Source organism: Meleagris gallopavo, chromosome 3, assembly GCF_000146605.3.
Source record: "Meleagris gallopavo isolate NT-WF06-2002-E0010 breed Aviagen turkey brand Nicholas breeding stock chromosome 3, Turkey_5.1, whole genome shotgun sequence".
In the NCBI taxonomy this organism is placed as follows: Eukaryota; Metazoa; Chordata; class Aves; order Galliformes; family Phasianidae; genus Meleagris; species Meleagris gallopavo.
In genome coordinates, this window is record NC_015013.2 from 7318573 (window position 1) to 7335541 (window position 16969).

A 16969-nucleotide genomic window follows, 5' to 3' on the forward strand; every position below is an offset into this window, starting at 1 on the left:
CCAAAGGTGTTTCTCCTTCAGTGCTGCAGCTTGCTGGCTCTGTGAGATGTCCCCGCGCTGTCAGGGCTGGTTTTGTTCTGCTGGTTGAATTATTGACGTTCCTGGTGCTGGCCTTTGCTGCTGTGAGCACGCACAGAAAAATGGCTGATTAAAGGTTTGCCACATGTTGCTCATCTGTGCGAGTTTTCTTTGTTCTGCGACGCTGGGCCATCCTATATATCTGGCAGGGTTTCTGGTTGGTGAGAGCGGGGTCTGTCTTTCTTTTCTGATTCCCTTGGAAATGTGTGTGGTTTCTTTAATGTAGTAATTTTACAGAACAATTTTAAATGCAGTTCATACGTGTGTATTATATGTATATACTTGTTAAAAGAAAAAAAAAAGTAGTAATTCTTTCCAGAAGGGGAAAGAAATAGAAAGAAACACATTCAAACTGAAATACTATTTTCCCAAGGGACTTTCATAGCTATTGAAGTAATTCCTTCTTTGTGTTTTCCCTCTGTGTAACATGCATGCCTTTTTTTTTTAAACTCCAAAATGTAAATTGCTGCCATTATGTTCTGTATTCTTTAAGGCAGATTCTTGAAACATTTGTCTTAACCTAAATGCTAAATGGCCCATAGCCTCTGAAACCTACTAGAAATGATGACTATTTTTCAAACTTTTCCTGACTTTTTGATCAGCTGCAGTACCTTCTTGCCTTTATTTAGTGTAAGTGCATTTTAGCAACGTGAGGCTTGTAGTGAATTATCCACCAGAGAGAGTGGCTGAGAATGGGTAACTTTATTTTGAAAAAACAAAAATCTCACCGCTTTGTGGTGCCTATAGGAATTATGTGACAAAGTTCTGAAGTCTGTTGTCCTCCTCAGGAAGAGGCTTCTGTCTTGAAAACTTATAAAACACAAAGAATTATTCAGCTGTCAGTGTTTCATCGAGAGCTAGTGTTTTGGAAGAAAGATGTAAAGAGTCATTCTAGCCTGATACTTTTACTTCTGCTGGGATGAAAAGCCCACCCAACTCCTCTGTTAAAAAATAAATATATGTAAGTTCTTCCAGACCGGAGCATCGTGTTGTAGCTCTGAAAGTACAGCTGGAACGATAGGAGAAGCAGCTGTAGTGAGAGAGGAGAGCTGAATGGAAAGGTTTAGCTTCATTGCTTGTGGTGGAAGATTTTGGGGACTTAAAGACACATACCACTACTTTCAGGTTGAGTGAGAAGTAGTCATCTACATAGTTTATCTCACTGGGAATGGAAGAATAATCTCAAGCAGGTCTGTCATAGATAGATACAGTGATGTCAGTTTTGGAGCCAAGTTTTTGTAGAAAGCTAAAAAAAAAAAATGGAAAGTACTTGTGATCTTATGCAGTAGCAGTCTTCTTTCTGCGTTTTCTGCTTCAGAGATAAGTTAGGAAAGTGTGTAAAGAGGCTGGCCAATCTTTTCAGAGGAAGTACAGTATTTAGTGGGATTTTCCCCATTTCTTGTTGTGGTCTGTCTCAGCAAACAGTTAAACATTATCTTCTGACTTTCAGGCACAAATAGCAGTGCCCTCACCTTCCAGCCTACCTGCTGGGGCTTCTGATGCCTCCGTACTACACAGTCACTGGCACCACTGAGTTGTTGCCAGAAGTGTTTGGAGCAGGAGTTTCTGAGGACCTTTCTGCCACTGCAAAAAGTGGGTGGTAGAAGGTAAAAAAACTTAAGGATTGATTTGTCCTCTTTTTAATAACGGAGTGTCTGGAGGTAGTGAAGCTTGGGGGGGGGGAGAAATTCTGAATACTTCTAGAAGGACAGGACCAATTCCAGACGCCTTTCCTTTTTCCATGTAGCTAACCATACTTCTCTGCTTAATGCCTGGCAATAAATTACCTAATTTAGTGGATTGGTGAAGAAAGGCTTCACGATGAAATGTATCCTCTTTGGAAATATTTTTCTGTTTCCAGCGAATAGTTTGATGTAAAGGCTAAGCTTTAAACTGGTAAGAAAAGTAAAGTTGTCATAGAAATAGAGCTGGATTCTGGCACCGTCAGCCTTAGAAGTGTAGTTTTGGACAACGTTTATAGGTCTTGGCGTGCAGACTGAAGGGTAACTCCTGTGGAACAGCTGAAGGAAAGGAAGGATACCATAAAGGGAAATAAAGGCTGTGAAAAAAATGCCAACAGTTTCCCAGCCCCTTTGCCTGCATACTGCAGTTCTATCAGCTAAACAAAGGAAAAAATGCAAGTGACTCAAAAAGCAATTTTCAGCTTCCACCTGTGATTTTAATCTTGTGCATCCTTTTGTGTTTTCAGCTTCTATAGGTTTGCACAAGTACCAAAGTGTGCAGGGTTTCCCATGGCTGTAATTGTCCATAGCAAAGTTCTCTTGGTAAAGCAGACAGAACAACCTTAACAGCTTTGCCTAAACTGAGCTTCTCTTTGCCCTTCTCGCTTCCCTTGCCAGTGCTAAAGGAAATGCTGCACTGGGATGCAAACGTGTAAAGCTGCACGAGGGCCTGCTTTGAGCCTTTGCTTTGGAGTTATCGGGATACAATGTGTTGGAACCAGCGAGTCCTCCTAGATCCAACTGCATTCGTATGTGTGTGTGTCTCCTCTTGTGCTCCCCTCTGAGGAGGCATTGAGCTGGAGCATCTTCCCAATTGCAGCAGTGATGATTTAAGCAAACTGCAATAGGCGTCCCACGGAGGTGGTTGAGTCACCATCCCTGTTTAAAAACCATTTGGATGTGGTGCTCAGGGACATGATTTAGCAGAGGGTTGTTAAGAGTTAGGGTAGTACGGTTAGGTTGTGGTTGGACTCGATGATCTTTTAAGGTCTTTTCCAACCTGAGCGATTCTGTTTCTGTGATAGTAGGCTGCTTCCTGCCCAGTAGTGTTGCTAGGTCAGAAAAGAGGCAGACAGAATGTGCTTGGTATTCTCTTAATTCACCACCACAATTTTCCCCCAAACTCAGCTGTGTTACCAGGGCGTGTATAGTCAGAGGAGTGTAACTTTTTAACTTAACCTGCTTCCCTCCAGCTGATTTTCTGCTGAAATACTTAAGCATACCTGTGTTGCTCACTTCCCTTAACGTCGTGGGAGCAGTTTATATGCTTCTAAGTGAAATTGTCTGCTGATTAAAATGTCCCAGTCTTCTGCCTTTAGCTTCCAAAAAGTCTGTGATTTTACACCATGTGTCCTTCTGGATGTATATGCCTTCTAATTTTAACAGGCCTAAAAACCTCTTTTTTTTCCCCTCCAGCTGCTAAGGTGATTATCGCGCGTGTGTGGTAGCTGGCGTATCTGTGGGGTTTTTTATACCATGTATAAGGATTTGCAGACATATTAAAGTGTAACAACACAGAATTCATTGAACCACGTACATGGCCTTCTGTTTTCATCTGTGGATCTGTGGATCTGTTCAAGCACTGCCAGCGATGGCTCAGCAATGAGGCACTAAAGAACCGCAATGCAAAATCCTTGCATTTGTTCCTAACTTTGCAGGCTCCTTTGTTTCTAACCATATTGTTTCCACAGTCAGAAGTCTTTTAGTTACCACTGATGGGGGCAGGAACTTCCCTCAGATTCGCAGACGTGTGTGTACCCTCTCTCATTTTTCTCACCGCTCATGCAGCTCCAGCTCCCAGTGTGTGTTTTGGCCTGCTCTGAGCAGCTCTGCAGTCCATCTGGTTTTCATCTGTGCTTGTGCTGGAGCTGCAGGCTCTCCCATCAGCATGCAGCACCATTGCAGTCAAGTAGGGTGGGATCTTGAAAGCGTTTTTCTGAGTGCAAGGTTGATTGCAGGGCCTGATTTACAGTCCTGTTTATATGAGATACTGGGCTGTTGTAACTGCATTTCCCGGCTTGATTGAGTTTGTAATGATGTGTTTCTGTGTCATAAAATGAAGGTGTGATTTCAACATGAATAGGCGTCACCTGCTCTGGCTTTAACCTACCATCAGAGGTGTAAATAGATGGAAGAAAGTAAAATACATGAACATGCAGCAGCGTGGCTTTCAGCCTGGGCGAGCAACTAGAGCACGAGCCCAGGGGGATGCTCAGATTAGGTACTGGTTTGAGAGCTGAGGCTGAAGCCCGTGCCATCACAGCCTTAACGATGCTTTCACTTGAATTAATAAAAACCTTTATGAAATTATGCACACATACTTGGAAGATCCCTCTCAAAGATTCGTTCAGCTAGGAGTGTGAGAAGCAAGTTTATAGCTGCTTGCTGTGAGCAACAGAACACTTATTCCATGCAGCTGCATTTGGAGGGAGCTGGATCTGCATCTGAAAGAGAAATTAACTCGGCTGTCAGCCCCCAAGCTCTCTTTGGCTTTGCTTGAATGTAAGGCTCGGGTCCTCAGGTTAGCCTAGATTGATGTTCTGCATTCTCTTAGAAGTCAAGTTCATTTCCAACATGGAAGGAAAGGTTTTCTATGAGCATTTCTGACCTCCTTCAGGAGTAACAGTGTGAAATCAGTTTCTGATTCTTTTTTTTTTTTTTTTTTTACTTTTGATTTTAAAAGCAGTTTTTATTTGGGAGCAGCTGAAGTAAATAGTTGGGAACGGAGGGCAAGAGGAGACCTTAAATTAGCTAGTAGTGTCTTGTTCTCTATGGCCTTGACGGTTGTCCTCATTTCCTCTTCAAAACCAGCTGATTTTTGACATTTCTTTCATATTTTCTTCTGCTGTGCTTGTGTGTGCATGCCATGCACACACTGTGCAATGCTGCACTAGCTGACTTTCTTTGGTAGTCCCTTCCAGAGACGATCTTAGCAGAACAGTGCTGAAATCTTCAACAGAAATAAAGAAGAAGAAACTTGACCATGATGGTGGCTGCCTTAAGAAAAGCCACAAGTTTTCTTGTGTATGTTATTTATGAACTCTACCTGATGGACACCCTGATGTTTTGATTTAATTTTCAGCTTCATCTAGATATTAACATAAACAGCAGAGCTTCTGTCTATAATAGCCCTGCTTATTTGACCTCAGAATGATGATATATTTTAAATTTGCTGTCATTGTTGTGGTGTTTTTCCCCCATCGTTTATTAAGGAAAACACAGAGCTCGTTCAAAATATTTTTTTTTCTGACAGAGAAATGGAGAAGAAACAGCTCAGTGTTGGGCACGACAAAAAACATTTAAGTCAAAAGTCTTGAATCCTCATGGGTTTGGTAGCTAGCATCCTTCCCCAGCTTCTAGTTGATGAAGAGTGATGTGCAAAAGATGTGTTAACCCAGACCTAACCCTGTGCCCTCTTAGATGTGCTGGGATGCCCCAGACACTTTCTTTGTCGATGAAGTTGAGGAAGGCAATACCAGTTTGTGGGAAACATAAGAAAAACAGCACCTGTTCTTGAATACTTGTAAGATTTGACCACCTTGCTCGTAAACTTGCTCATAATGTTTGAAAAGTTTTGTTCTCCCTTCACATTGAGAAGGAAAAGGAGGCTGAACCACCTGAACCCAGGGGAAAAAATCAACTGGAAGCTGTGTTTAGAGAAACACCTAAGAACGAGGTAATTCCGTTGGAAAAATTAATAGAATTCTCATCTCTGTGTTAGTCTGCAAGGGTAGACAGTTGCAAGATATTTTGAAGTGGACAGTGTGTATGCGCTGGAGGAGCAGGACACTGGACTAGCTGATCCTTTCCCCATTTTCATTCATTAAATTCATTAGATTCCTGCAAGCAGAGGGGCTGAACTGAGGGGAGCGGGTGGCCCTGCCTGAGGAGCGCAGGGCTCAGAGCGGGCGCAGGTGGGTCGGTCCTGAGCTGCTGGGGCAGGCACGGGGCTGCGGGCGGTCGGGTCTCATTAATTCAGCTGCTTGCAGAGCAACTTGTTTTAATTAAGTCCAATTTATGTTTATGATCACGGCGTGCAAGATAAATCTTTTATTTGGGTGTTGCTTGGCACAGCAGGCGCGGACGCAGCTAGAGAGCTTTGCCCTGCCTTTCTCCAGCGAGTGGAAGGGAAACGCGCGCCTTTTTCAGAGCAGCGGCGAGCCCGATTCTGATAAATGAGTAATTAAACAAATAGCCCCGCTTTTATTGCTAAGATGCAGCAGCTGGGCCTTGCAAGATGCTTGGCTAAAATGGAGAGAGACTTGTTCCATTTACTAATTGATTTCGCTTTCAAACTTCCGTAATGGTTTTTTTTTCAGCTCCACATAGCAGGAGAGATAAGGCAGAGGAGGGGAGAAAACAAAGCAAAAAGCAAGTGAAGCCATTTTGTCTCCTCCTTCCCAGACTCATTCCTGCCTGGCAGCTCCGTCGTCTTTGCAGGCAGGGTCATCTGTGCCTGGAGAGCTCTTTGCCCACCGCTCCGGCAGGATGGGTGCCTTGCCTCCTGCTGTTCAGCCCAGACCAGCCCTGCAGCTGCGGCCCACCAGCATCTGTCCCTGGAGACCGTTTGGGAGTCCCTTTCTCTGGGTCATTAGTGTCTGAAAGTGCCTGTCTGTCCCTCTGTGGCCTTCCCCAGCCACGGCTCTGTGTGTCTGGCTGTGCTGGTCACTGTCATAAACTCTTCCCACTGCAATGGGCAGCTGCTGCACTTTTTCTGTATCATCTTTTGCAGCTCCGGGTCCCTCGGTGAGCATCACCTGGTCCTGGCTAATAATGCGTGCAGGATCTTAATGACTGTTTTCTAAACACAAAATGGGATTTATTGTGTAACTTGATTGTGGGGCCATCCGCATCGTAGATTCTGCTCTGCTGTTGCCTGTCTGTCCTGGACCAAGTATGTTTTATATGTCTGCAAAGCAAAATCAAGGGATGATTTTAGCAGAGGTGGGCAAGCATGTTAGCTTCCAGATAGTCCATATAAAAAGATTAATTTGTGAGTGAAAATTCACAAGGTGTTCAGCAGTGGCTTGCTGTACGTGTGCTTTTGTTAAACACTGTAATATTAAATACTTCAACATAGCTGAATTCTTCATTTATTGGGCTAAGTTCCTTAGTGGGTTTCCCAGTGCTCTGCTTCCTTTCACCTGTCCCTGCTGTCCATCTCTGCCTCCCATTGGCAGGTTCCCACTAAAGACTGCACAGAAGGCAGTAGCAGCTGATATGATTAGGAGGGACAAACTGCTCCCCAAGTTGGTATTTTGCTTCAAGTAAAGGCATTGGTCAGACTTCTCTTGCTCTCAGATGTGTTTTCTTCTCCTCTAACGTCTTCTTCGAAAGTCTTTCATATTTCTCACCCGTCTGAGGCAAAATATACTCTTATTTGCATCAGTACTTTTGCTTGTAATTAGACCTAATATCCTTATATTCTCAATCCTTTTGGAGCTGAATTTTGAGCTCTTTTCCTCCCTGCCCTTCTCCATTTTCCAACTGACAGCTCTCTTCAGTTTGGAAACCAGTTCTGCAACAGGAATGAGGGGTTTGTTTGTCATAGGCAACAGGCTTTGTTGCTGGGATTTTCCCTGATCGTTTTCCATGGCAAGAATTAGAGGACAGAGATGGAGGATAAAGGAGCAAAGGGAGTGACTGCTTTCAGAGTTGGTGTTTTTTGCACTTTCCTCTTCAGTGCCTTGATCCGTGTGTGTATTTTTGGTCATGGAGCCAGTTGTTAGCCAGTGGAACTTGCTGTACAGCATAATAGATCGTTCAAATGATTCAAATTCATTTAGATTTACATTCTGTCTTTTTTTTAACATTTATTTTTGTTCTTCCACCTACATTTCAAAATGTATCCAGTCTGTCTCTCGGTGCTTTTGGCACTGTACCTTTCTGATGAGTCAGATGAAGAGCTGGAGCAAAAGGATTGCTAGGGTGGTAAGGAAATGTTTTCTCTTCCCATGTCACATGTGAATATCCCAGCTTTATCCTTACATTTCTTTTTCTTCTGCTACCCTGGACCGACTGTAGAAGTTAAACACTGGGGGAGCTAAATAAGATTACAGCATTGCTTTGGTAACCTTTCTCAGTGAATGGGCAGTTGATCTGCCCATAATGTGAAGCACTTAATGTATTGAAGCATCTAAGAAAGCAAGCTAGTGGTTCAGCACTCAGAGTTCAATTCCTGGATAATAACATTTATTTGTAGGGAATAAAGAGTTACTTCTGCGATGGCAGAGTAGATGTTGTCACTCAAAGCACGGTCTTTTTATTAACCTCAAATTTATATGGTTAAGTAATTGTTGTATTAGTAACGTTTCTTGAGTGGTAAGGAGAAAAATCTACAACAGCTGTCTCTGAACAACGTGGTGCTTGTTTGTTTATCCGTGCTGGGCTCGGGCGAGGAAATTGGCCCCTGTAGCAGGTCTGGGAGCTTCAGCTCAGCTGCCTGCAGCTTGAGACATCACAGCGTCACGGCAGGCACCTCGCTGTGTGTCCGTGTGTCTGTTCTTGTGCACATAGTGAAAGGTGGGAGAAAGACTGCGCTGAAGTGCCACGTGGGGAATTTGTCTTTCCTTGAATAAGTCAGCTGATGGGAACTGCTGCTTTATTTGTTTAGGTATGTCTTTGACTTTCCTTGAAAGTGGGAATTATTTCTCTGGAGCAGAAATTTGTGTCTCTTCAGCACGTGGCCTGCTGGTAACATGTTCAGAGTACTTGGCCATGCTTCTTGTTCATAGTAAGATACTACCCAGATTTTGAAATGAAGGTAAACTCAGGCTAATATTTCCATTTGTTCTTTGTTTTTCCAGTTTTAAATTACTGATGTCATAAACTGGGTACGAGGCTAGAAGCTTGTTACAAAATAAGAAAGAACGGTATTGGTCAAAGGAAAAATATTTAGGATCTATCTTCTTCATGGCCATTTTTGTAAACCTGAAGTAAACATGGTGAAATTGAGTGAATTTCTATTAAGCAGGCTCCTCTGCTTTCGTATCACGTACTGAACAGACAATTGATGGCGCATTTCCAGCTGGCAGAACTGTCGAAAGGTAGCGTGCAACTTCAACTCCTTTTTTTTTTCTCCTTCTTTTCAACATATGATTGTGCAAGTCTGAGTAAATTCATTGGAGAGTAAATATTCATTCAGTATGTAAAATAAAGAATAAATCTGCAAGTTGGATTCGGTGAGTGAACAGATCACAGCACTACGGGGTTTCCTTCAGTGCAGCGGGTGCTTGAGACACACAGATTTTTCAGAGCTGATGTGATGATCAACTTGGTGTCAGCTGTTACTTGCAGCCCTACAGTCTCTGTTTTGCTTTTTGAGAGGAGAGGAGGCAGGAAAAGGGGTCAGTGCAGCAAGTGGCATAACCTATCTCCAATTTGCTGCCTCTTTTTCTACGTAGCAAAAACTTGCCTGCGTTTGGGGGGCTTCCCCCCCCCCCCTCCACAAGACATTTTGTTTGGGACTAATAATGGTGCTCTGCATTTGCTAGTGGTTACATCTTGATCGTGTTTTCCCAGGTATTGGCTGCTTGTCTGAGCATCAGCAGTTTCTCATGGAGTTCCTGTTGTAAAATAATGGGAGGTGATAATCAAGCAATGCGCTCTGCTTGCCTTCACATCCATCGGGTGTGTGAAATCCTGCATTCCCATCCAGTCTCGCAGCGCTGCTCCCACACCCCCACAGCAAGGACCAGCACCAGGCACCAGGATGTTTTGACACCTTGTGCTTTTCTCATAGCAGCAGCCCCAAACGAGCCCTGTGCCTCTGGTTTCATTTCCACCAAAGATGGAAATTGACGGATTGCTCTTTTCCTGACGTGAGCTGCTGGAATGGAGTTGGTGTAAATTTAGGCAGTTCACTTTGTTGAGTATCGAGAGCAGTGTGATATGTAAATAAAGCTTTATCAGACTAGATGGATTTAAAATTCCACAGTTGGTGAGGAAGCGTTAGCAGAATAATATAATACAAATATTTACACAGTAACTTCTAAGTCTTCAATAAGTGCTTAATATTTGAAATATGTGTTGTGAAAACATTGACTGATTAAGACGTACCATTGCGGCTACATCTGTATGCAGCAGCGGGGCACAGGGAGGAGGAGCAGGGCACCTTGCAAGGCAGAGGCATTTCCGCTAGTCACAGCTCTTCCTCTTTTATCCCTGTAAATTAGGATGCAGCATGATGCGCTCTCCAAGGCATACTTGGCTCCATCCCTCCTCCTGTCAGAGCTGCCACTGTCAGTGGCTGTTGCATTCCTGTGACATGACTGCATGCAGTCACGTGCCCGGAGCATCCAGCAGCAAAATTGAGCTGCTACCGAGTTAGTGCCTGCCCACAAAAGGGAGCGGAACCATCGCTGGGCCCTTCCTGCTTGGATCTGTCAGGGAGATTTCATGAGGCATCGTGGAGCACCGTGCTGCTGGGCTCATCACTTCTGCTTTGCTGGGAGCAGAGGTGCACTCTGCAGTCAGCATTTACCTCCAGTGTTACTCGTGAGGGAGCTCACAAAACAGTAGAAAATAAAGGGTGAAAATAAACAGCAATTTGCCTGAGTGATTCTGTGCTGCCATCTCTTTTGCTAAGAGCGACTGTAAGAGTTGATCCAGCGCTTAAAACGTACTGCTGCTCTCTAAGCCTGTGTCTGGTTGGGCTTTTGGGGACTCTTCTGACAACCCTGCAGAAGTTTTGCCCTCCTGCGAGTGCACGCCAGAGCTGAGAGCAAGGCTGGTGTTGGTGTGTGTTGGAAGCGTGAGGATCAGACCGAGCACACCGTGAGCGGGGTGGGTATTGCCTATTGCCAGTCCTGCAGATAGCAGGCTTGCTTATGGTCTGCCTTAAAAACAGGCATTCCACTGCAGCATTGCTCGGCGCTGCACGAAGTATGAGTTAGCCAATTCCTGGTACTGATAAGCTCTGCTCTGCCTAGACCCCAAAGAAAATTTCATTTCACTAAACCATGTTTTTCCACTGAAAAGCCAACAGATGCTTTCATCCAGTCCGCAGACTTTCCCTAGAGAGTGGTGAAATGATGTGATTGTCTCTGCAGGAAACCCAACCCAAAGAACGAAACGCTGCCTTTTTCCCTATTGCAGGCTAATGCAAAGAGGCAGCACCCAATGCTAACAAAGGGACACGGCCCCACACAGTGTGTTACCCTGGGCTTCTTTCTGCTCTGTGGGCAGCTGCTGTGTTCCCCGGGTCAGCCTAAGGGAGGCTGGAGGTGGATGCTGCATGAGGTGGAGGGGCACATGGAGACACCCCAAAGTCCTGACATGTTGTTGCTGAGGTTGCAGGAGGTTTTTGAGGCTGCCGGGTTTGCTGATAACACAAAAAGCTGGTTTTTTCAGGAAGAAGGGGCAGGACCAGGTGATTTCCTCAGCAGCTGCTGGTGGAGACGACTGCTCAGCGTGGCGTAGACGCACAAAAAAGCTCACTTGCACAGGTCTGAAGTGCTAAGGCTGCTACACCTGCTTGTGTCCCGTTGTCACTAACAGGACGATTGCAGTGACCTGAGCTGATGCAAGCAATGAGGTGCTGGGACTTGGAGAGAGGTGATGCAATTCTTGCACTGCTCATGATGTTTTTGCAGGGCTGAGAGCAAATAATCTTGAAATGAGCTGGCAGTTTTATGATTGGATTTTACGAGCTTTTATGATGTTTATAATCTGACATTGAACTCACAGTTTAAGAGGTGAAAGGTTTAAAGGAACACAGTAGCAAAGGCATACCACTGAATTTCTTCTGAGTGTAATTTTAACGTGCATCTTCGGCGCTTTCCTGGTGCGTTGGCTTTGCTGAAGAACAAGTGAAGCTCTTCGCAGTGTTTGTCACCAAGCAAAACCCACAGACTCCATCCTTACAACAGGCTGAGCATAGAGCAGAACTTGAAGAAGAAAAGGGATTTTGTCTCCTATAAGGAGAGGTGTGGGCTGAAGGCTGCTGTCCCGTGCCTCGTAGCTGCTGTGGTCCCAACATGCCAGCACTGCACTTCTGTTGATCCTACAGAAATATTGTGTTGTTCACGCCCCCAAACCTCTGGTGCTTTCTGCATGCACACAGCACGAGCGCCTTCTTGCTGGGGCTGTCCGCTTCTCTTGTGTCGCTGTGGTTGGGGAGCAGCAGGTTTGCTGCTGGCTAGCTCTTTGAGGTTTCTGCTGTGCTCAGTGCTGTATTTGTCTCTCAGTTCTTAGCTTGGTAATGTTTTGCCTTTGCTTGCCGCAGAAGGCATAAACAAGCCTGTCAAAAGCCTTGTTTAGCGCGCAGATTCTGTGGGGGTGGCTGGCAGCCTGAGACCCTAAAATAGATCCAGCAATGAACTGAATGGCTCAAAATCCTGAGAATTTAATTCGATCTTTCTCGTTGCCTTAAATATTGGGACTGAATGAGGATTTCTGTAACAGAACAGAAGGTGAACATGTTGGTATGTGACAGTAATAGAGGAAGGGTCCAGACCTGCTGTCACTGAGACAGTCTTCTGTGATCAGAAGCTAATCTTGGCCGCCGTCAGGCGGGTTTTGTGCTGTGAATCCAAGTACCTGAGTGCCGTGTGCTCTGATTTCACAGCATGCTGGGGGTTGCTCTGAAATTTACCTGGGATGCTCACCGTAGGAAAAACCCAGAGCCACCGTTCGTGGCTTAGCTTCTGATTTGTGCTAGCTTTGCAAAGGAAGAAGAAAAGAAGCTGCAAAATCACTAGTAGGCTCTTTCTCTCTCTTCTTTTTCCCCCTCCCCTTTCTCATGTAGCGCTGTGCAGTTTGTAGTATCATAGCTTTGCAGTTGTGGTGGTGTGAAGGTAACAATGATTTGGCTTCGACGTGCCGTAACAGCTGCAGAATTCTTTGGAGCTTAGAATCCTGTGAGTTATAGCTGTGATGCCATTTACAGCTTTTATGGAAAAGCTCTTAAATTTGTGAAACGTGTTACTTTTTGAAGTGCATTATATTTGTAATTTGAATTCTCTAAAATTGTCTCTGCGAAAAAATAGCTTTGAAAATCCCCCTCTCCCCACTAAAAATACAGGGAACTCTGAACAGGCGTGGAAGCGAGTCTCTTAAATTGAGTGATAGAACACACAGATGGATTTGTAAGTGCTAAAATGTCAATTAGTGCACTTAAAAGCTTAATGGTTGTCTTTGATGTGCTTCTAATATCTTCTGTAAAGTTTGAATGTTGCCATTGATGAGGGAGGGAGGAAAGATGAGGGGACTGAAGGCGTAACAAACAGAACGGGCTGCCCAGGGAGTTGGTGGAGTCACTGTCCCTGGAGGTGCTCAGGAGATGGTGTAGACGTGGCACCGAGGGACATGGGTTAGTGGGCACGCTGGGGATGGCTTGGCGGTTGGATTAGGTGATTCTAGTGGTCTGTGATTCTATGATTCTGTGACCCACGGAGCTGAGGACTTGTTCTGCACCATGAGACCAGGGGCATGGCCATGTCATCGTAGTGGAAGTTCTCACGCAGGTCTAGAGTAGGAAATTCTGCAAGTTGGTTTAATAATAAGGGGAGGAGATTGTGGAAAGGTCACAACTTGGTTGTGTTGTTCCTTATCAGTGCAATGTAGATCCTGTTGTTAAGAAACATCTGTGCCTTTAAAAAACATTCTGTGCAATCAGGAAAATCTGCTATATCTATCAGATTTTTTCTTTTCCTTTTTCTCTTCTTTCTCCCCAAAAGCCTCCCAGCCACTCATAATCTTATTGTAACTATTCAGGGGACGTGTGTGGCCTCACAAATCTTACAGTTACCAGGAGCTGTCAGCTCTTCTTGTTGTGTATTGTAGCCAGAACTGAAATCTGCACACAGCAGAGCAGCGTACTTGAGCCTAGGTCTGATTGAAGTTCTTTGGCTTCGGCGCCCCAAGCAATCAGCTGCAAGTTCAGTTCCAGGTAATGTCCTTTGCCCTCCTTTGGCACTGATTATTCAGAAAAATGTTTTGCAGTCCTTCTAGGAAGCTACTCATGTGGATTCATCTGACTTGTTACTGAGTGATTGCCTCACAGAGCAAAGGCTTTTTTTATTATTTGCTTTGCAGCGCTCTTAAAACACTATCCTTTGTTTGCTGAGGGGTATTTTGGAAGTCAAATGCACGTAATACTGAAGGATGAGCTGGGGAAAACTTGAGAGGGCAGGTTATCTTCCATTATATTGCTTATCTTTGTGCGGAAGATTAGTAGTGTAACTGAACTGACCTGTAAAAACAGGGAGCTTGTATCTAGTCTCCTCGTGTCTTCTTTAGTTGGCTTCCGAGTGAAGAATGCAGGTTTAGCTTATGTCTCCCAGCTTTAAAGGATATTCTGCCAGTTGGGACTGTAAACAAGGGTGAAAGGTGCCTGATAAAAATCTCAATTTTGAGTAGTACACCAGGCAAAATCAACGTGCCTTGCTCTTAGCCCAATACCTGCTTGTCTGTCCCAGGAGCCTCTGTCGATATAACTGATTTTTTTCCATCCAGTTGTGTAAAATTGATTGAGTTCAGGCAGGTGTGCAGATCAGGCCTCAATATTGCAAGATTTCCCAGCAATAATTCAGCACCTTGTCTCTGTCATTACTCCTTCCGATCTTTCAGAGGCTGTGAGATGCCAAAAATTAAATCTCTTTAACTTAAAATTCTTGTAGAAATAATGAAAGCAAATTTTTAGCTTAACAGTTGGCTTTCTCTCTTTTGTTACTACCTCAACACTGTTTTGGCTTGCAGCAGTGGTGAATGTTTTTCAAGTCAGGGATCAGCCTTTCTGTTTGAGGACAGGAAAAGGTCTTAAGATAATTAGTAGTATGCAGCAAGATTGGTTTAGCCCTATTAAAGTTCATATCCATAGGTCTTATTACCAAATGTTTAAATGGCAAAACATCATTTTTTATTGGACTGTATTGATATGGTTGCAAACTGGAACTCAAACACCTTATAAAAATATGAACTGAATCAAAATGAAATTAATTAGAATATATTTGAATTTAATTATCTTGAGCTGCCGAATACTCTTTGTGCATACTGGGTTTTATATGTGTATCTGAAGTGTGCTTGGTGGAGAGTTTTAATTAGAATTGGAGATAGGTTATTTGGAATGTGAAATTTATATATATATGTATTTTTTTCTAAACTAGAAACATGACCGTTTTTCTGGAGCTCCCTCCCATCCCTCACTTCTTTCATTCTCTCTTCCTAATAAGCTGCTACTATTTTCAAATTAATATCGGATCCTTAAAAAGAAAATCCTGCTGTGTTTCTTGGTCTTTTGCAGCGTGATCAGAATTGCCAGATCAACATCTGCAGGAGCCTTCTACCTTGATGTTTAATGGCTTGTACCTTCTGTTGTTCAACTGTACCACTTAACCATGGAAGGGTGGGGATGTGGACATCGCCATGCATGTAGCTGCCTTGACTACTGTCTGAGATGTCTGACATGCCAAGGCTCCAAGAGTTGGCTTGGCAGCTACCCAGCAAATTTTCTAAAGGCTCGATTGGTAGACAGAAACCCAGGCTGTCAGAGTTGTGTTATGCAGTAAATCGTTGTTTTTTTTTTTAGCAGAAGTTTCTAATCCAATTGCAGCTGCAGTTTTTCTTGGTCTGTAATCAAAGAGAAGTATGCATTACTTCATGGCGTTTCAGGAAGTTAAGGGTCGTTTGCATGGTTTTCCTTTTAGGCCTGTTCTCACCTACATGGGAAATGATGCTTGAATTATTTTTGGATGATACTTGGGAGGCATGTGTTTGTGTCAGCGTATCCTTTTGAAGACGGTTAAGCTTTTTTAGCAGAATGCCCAATAAGGAGCCTGTTTATCAGATCAGAGCTTTTGTTGGAGGGGTTTTTTTTCTTCTTTTTTCTTTTTTTCTTTTCTTTTTTTTTTACTAAGTAGTAGTCAAAGCGATCATACAAAGGTTCATACCTGGTACCATCTGACCTCCCATCCAGTGCTCTGCCACCTTCACGACTTCCCTGTGCACGCTGCCAGCTCTCAGCAGAGCTCAAATGCCCGCTCTCGAGGTGCCAGATGACTGAGCAGCTTCCCGGTGCTGCCGCCAGTAAGAGATGATTCGAGGTGAAGTTCTGCCCTGAGATGATAAATCAGGCAACTGGCTTTACTCCCAATTTGTTTGGGTGTCTAGTTGTTTTTCTTTTTCTTTTCTTCTTTTTTTTTTTTTTTCTTTCAAGTGTTTATCTTGGCAGACCAACAAGGGAAGCAGTTGATGTCTTGTAAGCTTTCACTGGTTTCATGTTGAGTAGTAGATTGCTAGAGACGCAGACACATAGCTGAGCTCTCTGAGTTTATGTAGAAGAACCAATTAGCACGCAAAGCCACTATGTCTAAACATTCTATTTTTAGACCTAAGGTAAAGTTGAGGATTATTTTTTGTGTCTCAGTTCTGGGAGGCGGGTTGTGTTTGGATAGAAAATACAGGCTGCATGTTTACTACTCACATGTGTTCTTGCAGAAGCAGGTTGAAGCTCAATGGGCTCAAAGATGCCCTAGGCCTTTAGTGACCCAAAAAACAGAGCGTTTCTCTTCCATGCTGCTCTTGATCTGAAAGGAGGAAATGGGATCCCCAGTGCAGCAGGAGCTGCAAATTTGCTCTAACCAATGGAGACTGCAGGGGATGAAAGCTACAGGAGGATTGCAGAAGTTGGTAGATGAGAAGCTTCTGTTTTCCTCCATTGTATCTTTGCCATATTAACATCAGTTCTGCTAGTCAGGAGCTATAACGTAGTATGAGTTTTTTGGGGAAGATGTTTGGAAATACTAGGAAAAAAGTCACTATAATTATCAGATGCACTTAATACTCTAACAGAACCATTAATAAAGAAAATTTCCCCTTTCCTCATGTTAGCTAGCACATTTTTAAAACATGACCTATTTTCCTAAAGTAGACAGAACAGATTACATTTTCCAGAAGGCATGAGTCACTGTGCTATAAAGTCTCCAAGCTGTATCAATCTTCATCAACTTAAGCCATTCATGAGGTTTTATTTTTTTCTCACTGAATATAAGCAGTTTGTTTTAAACGAGAAACTGCTACATCCTCTCTGGATAGTTAAACTTGATTAAAAGGTTAAATATTAAGTAGGTGTGAACTTTATTCGGAGAGGAAGGGGGAGTGGAAGGACCTTGATAGTAAGCAGAAGGCTGCGTGGATGCTGCTCAGAGTAT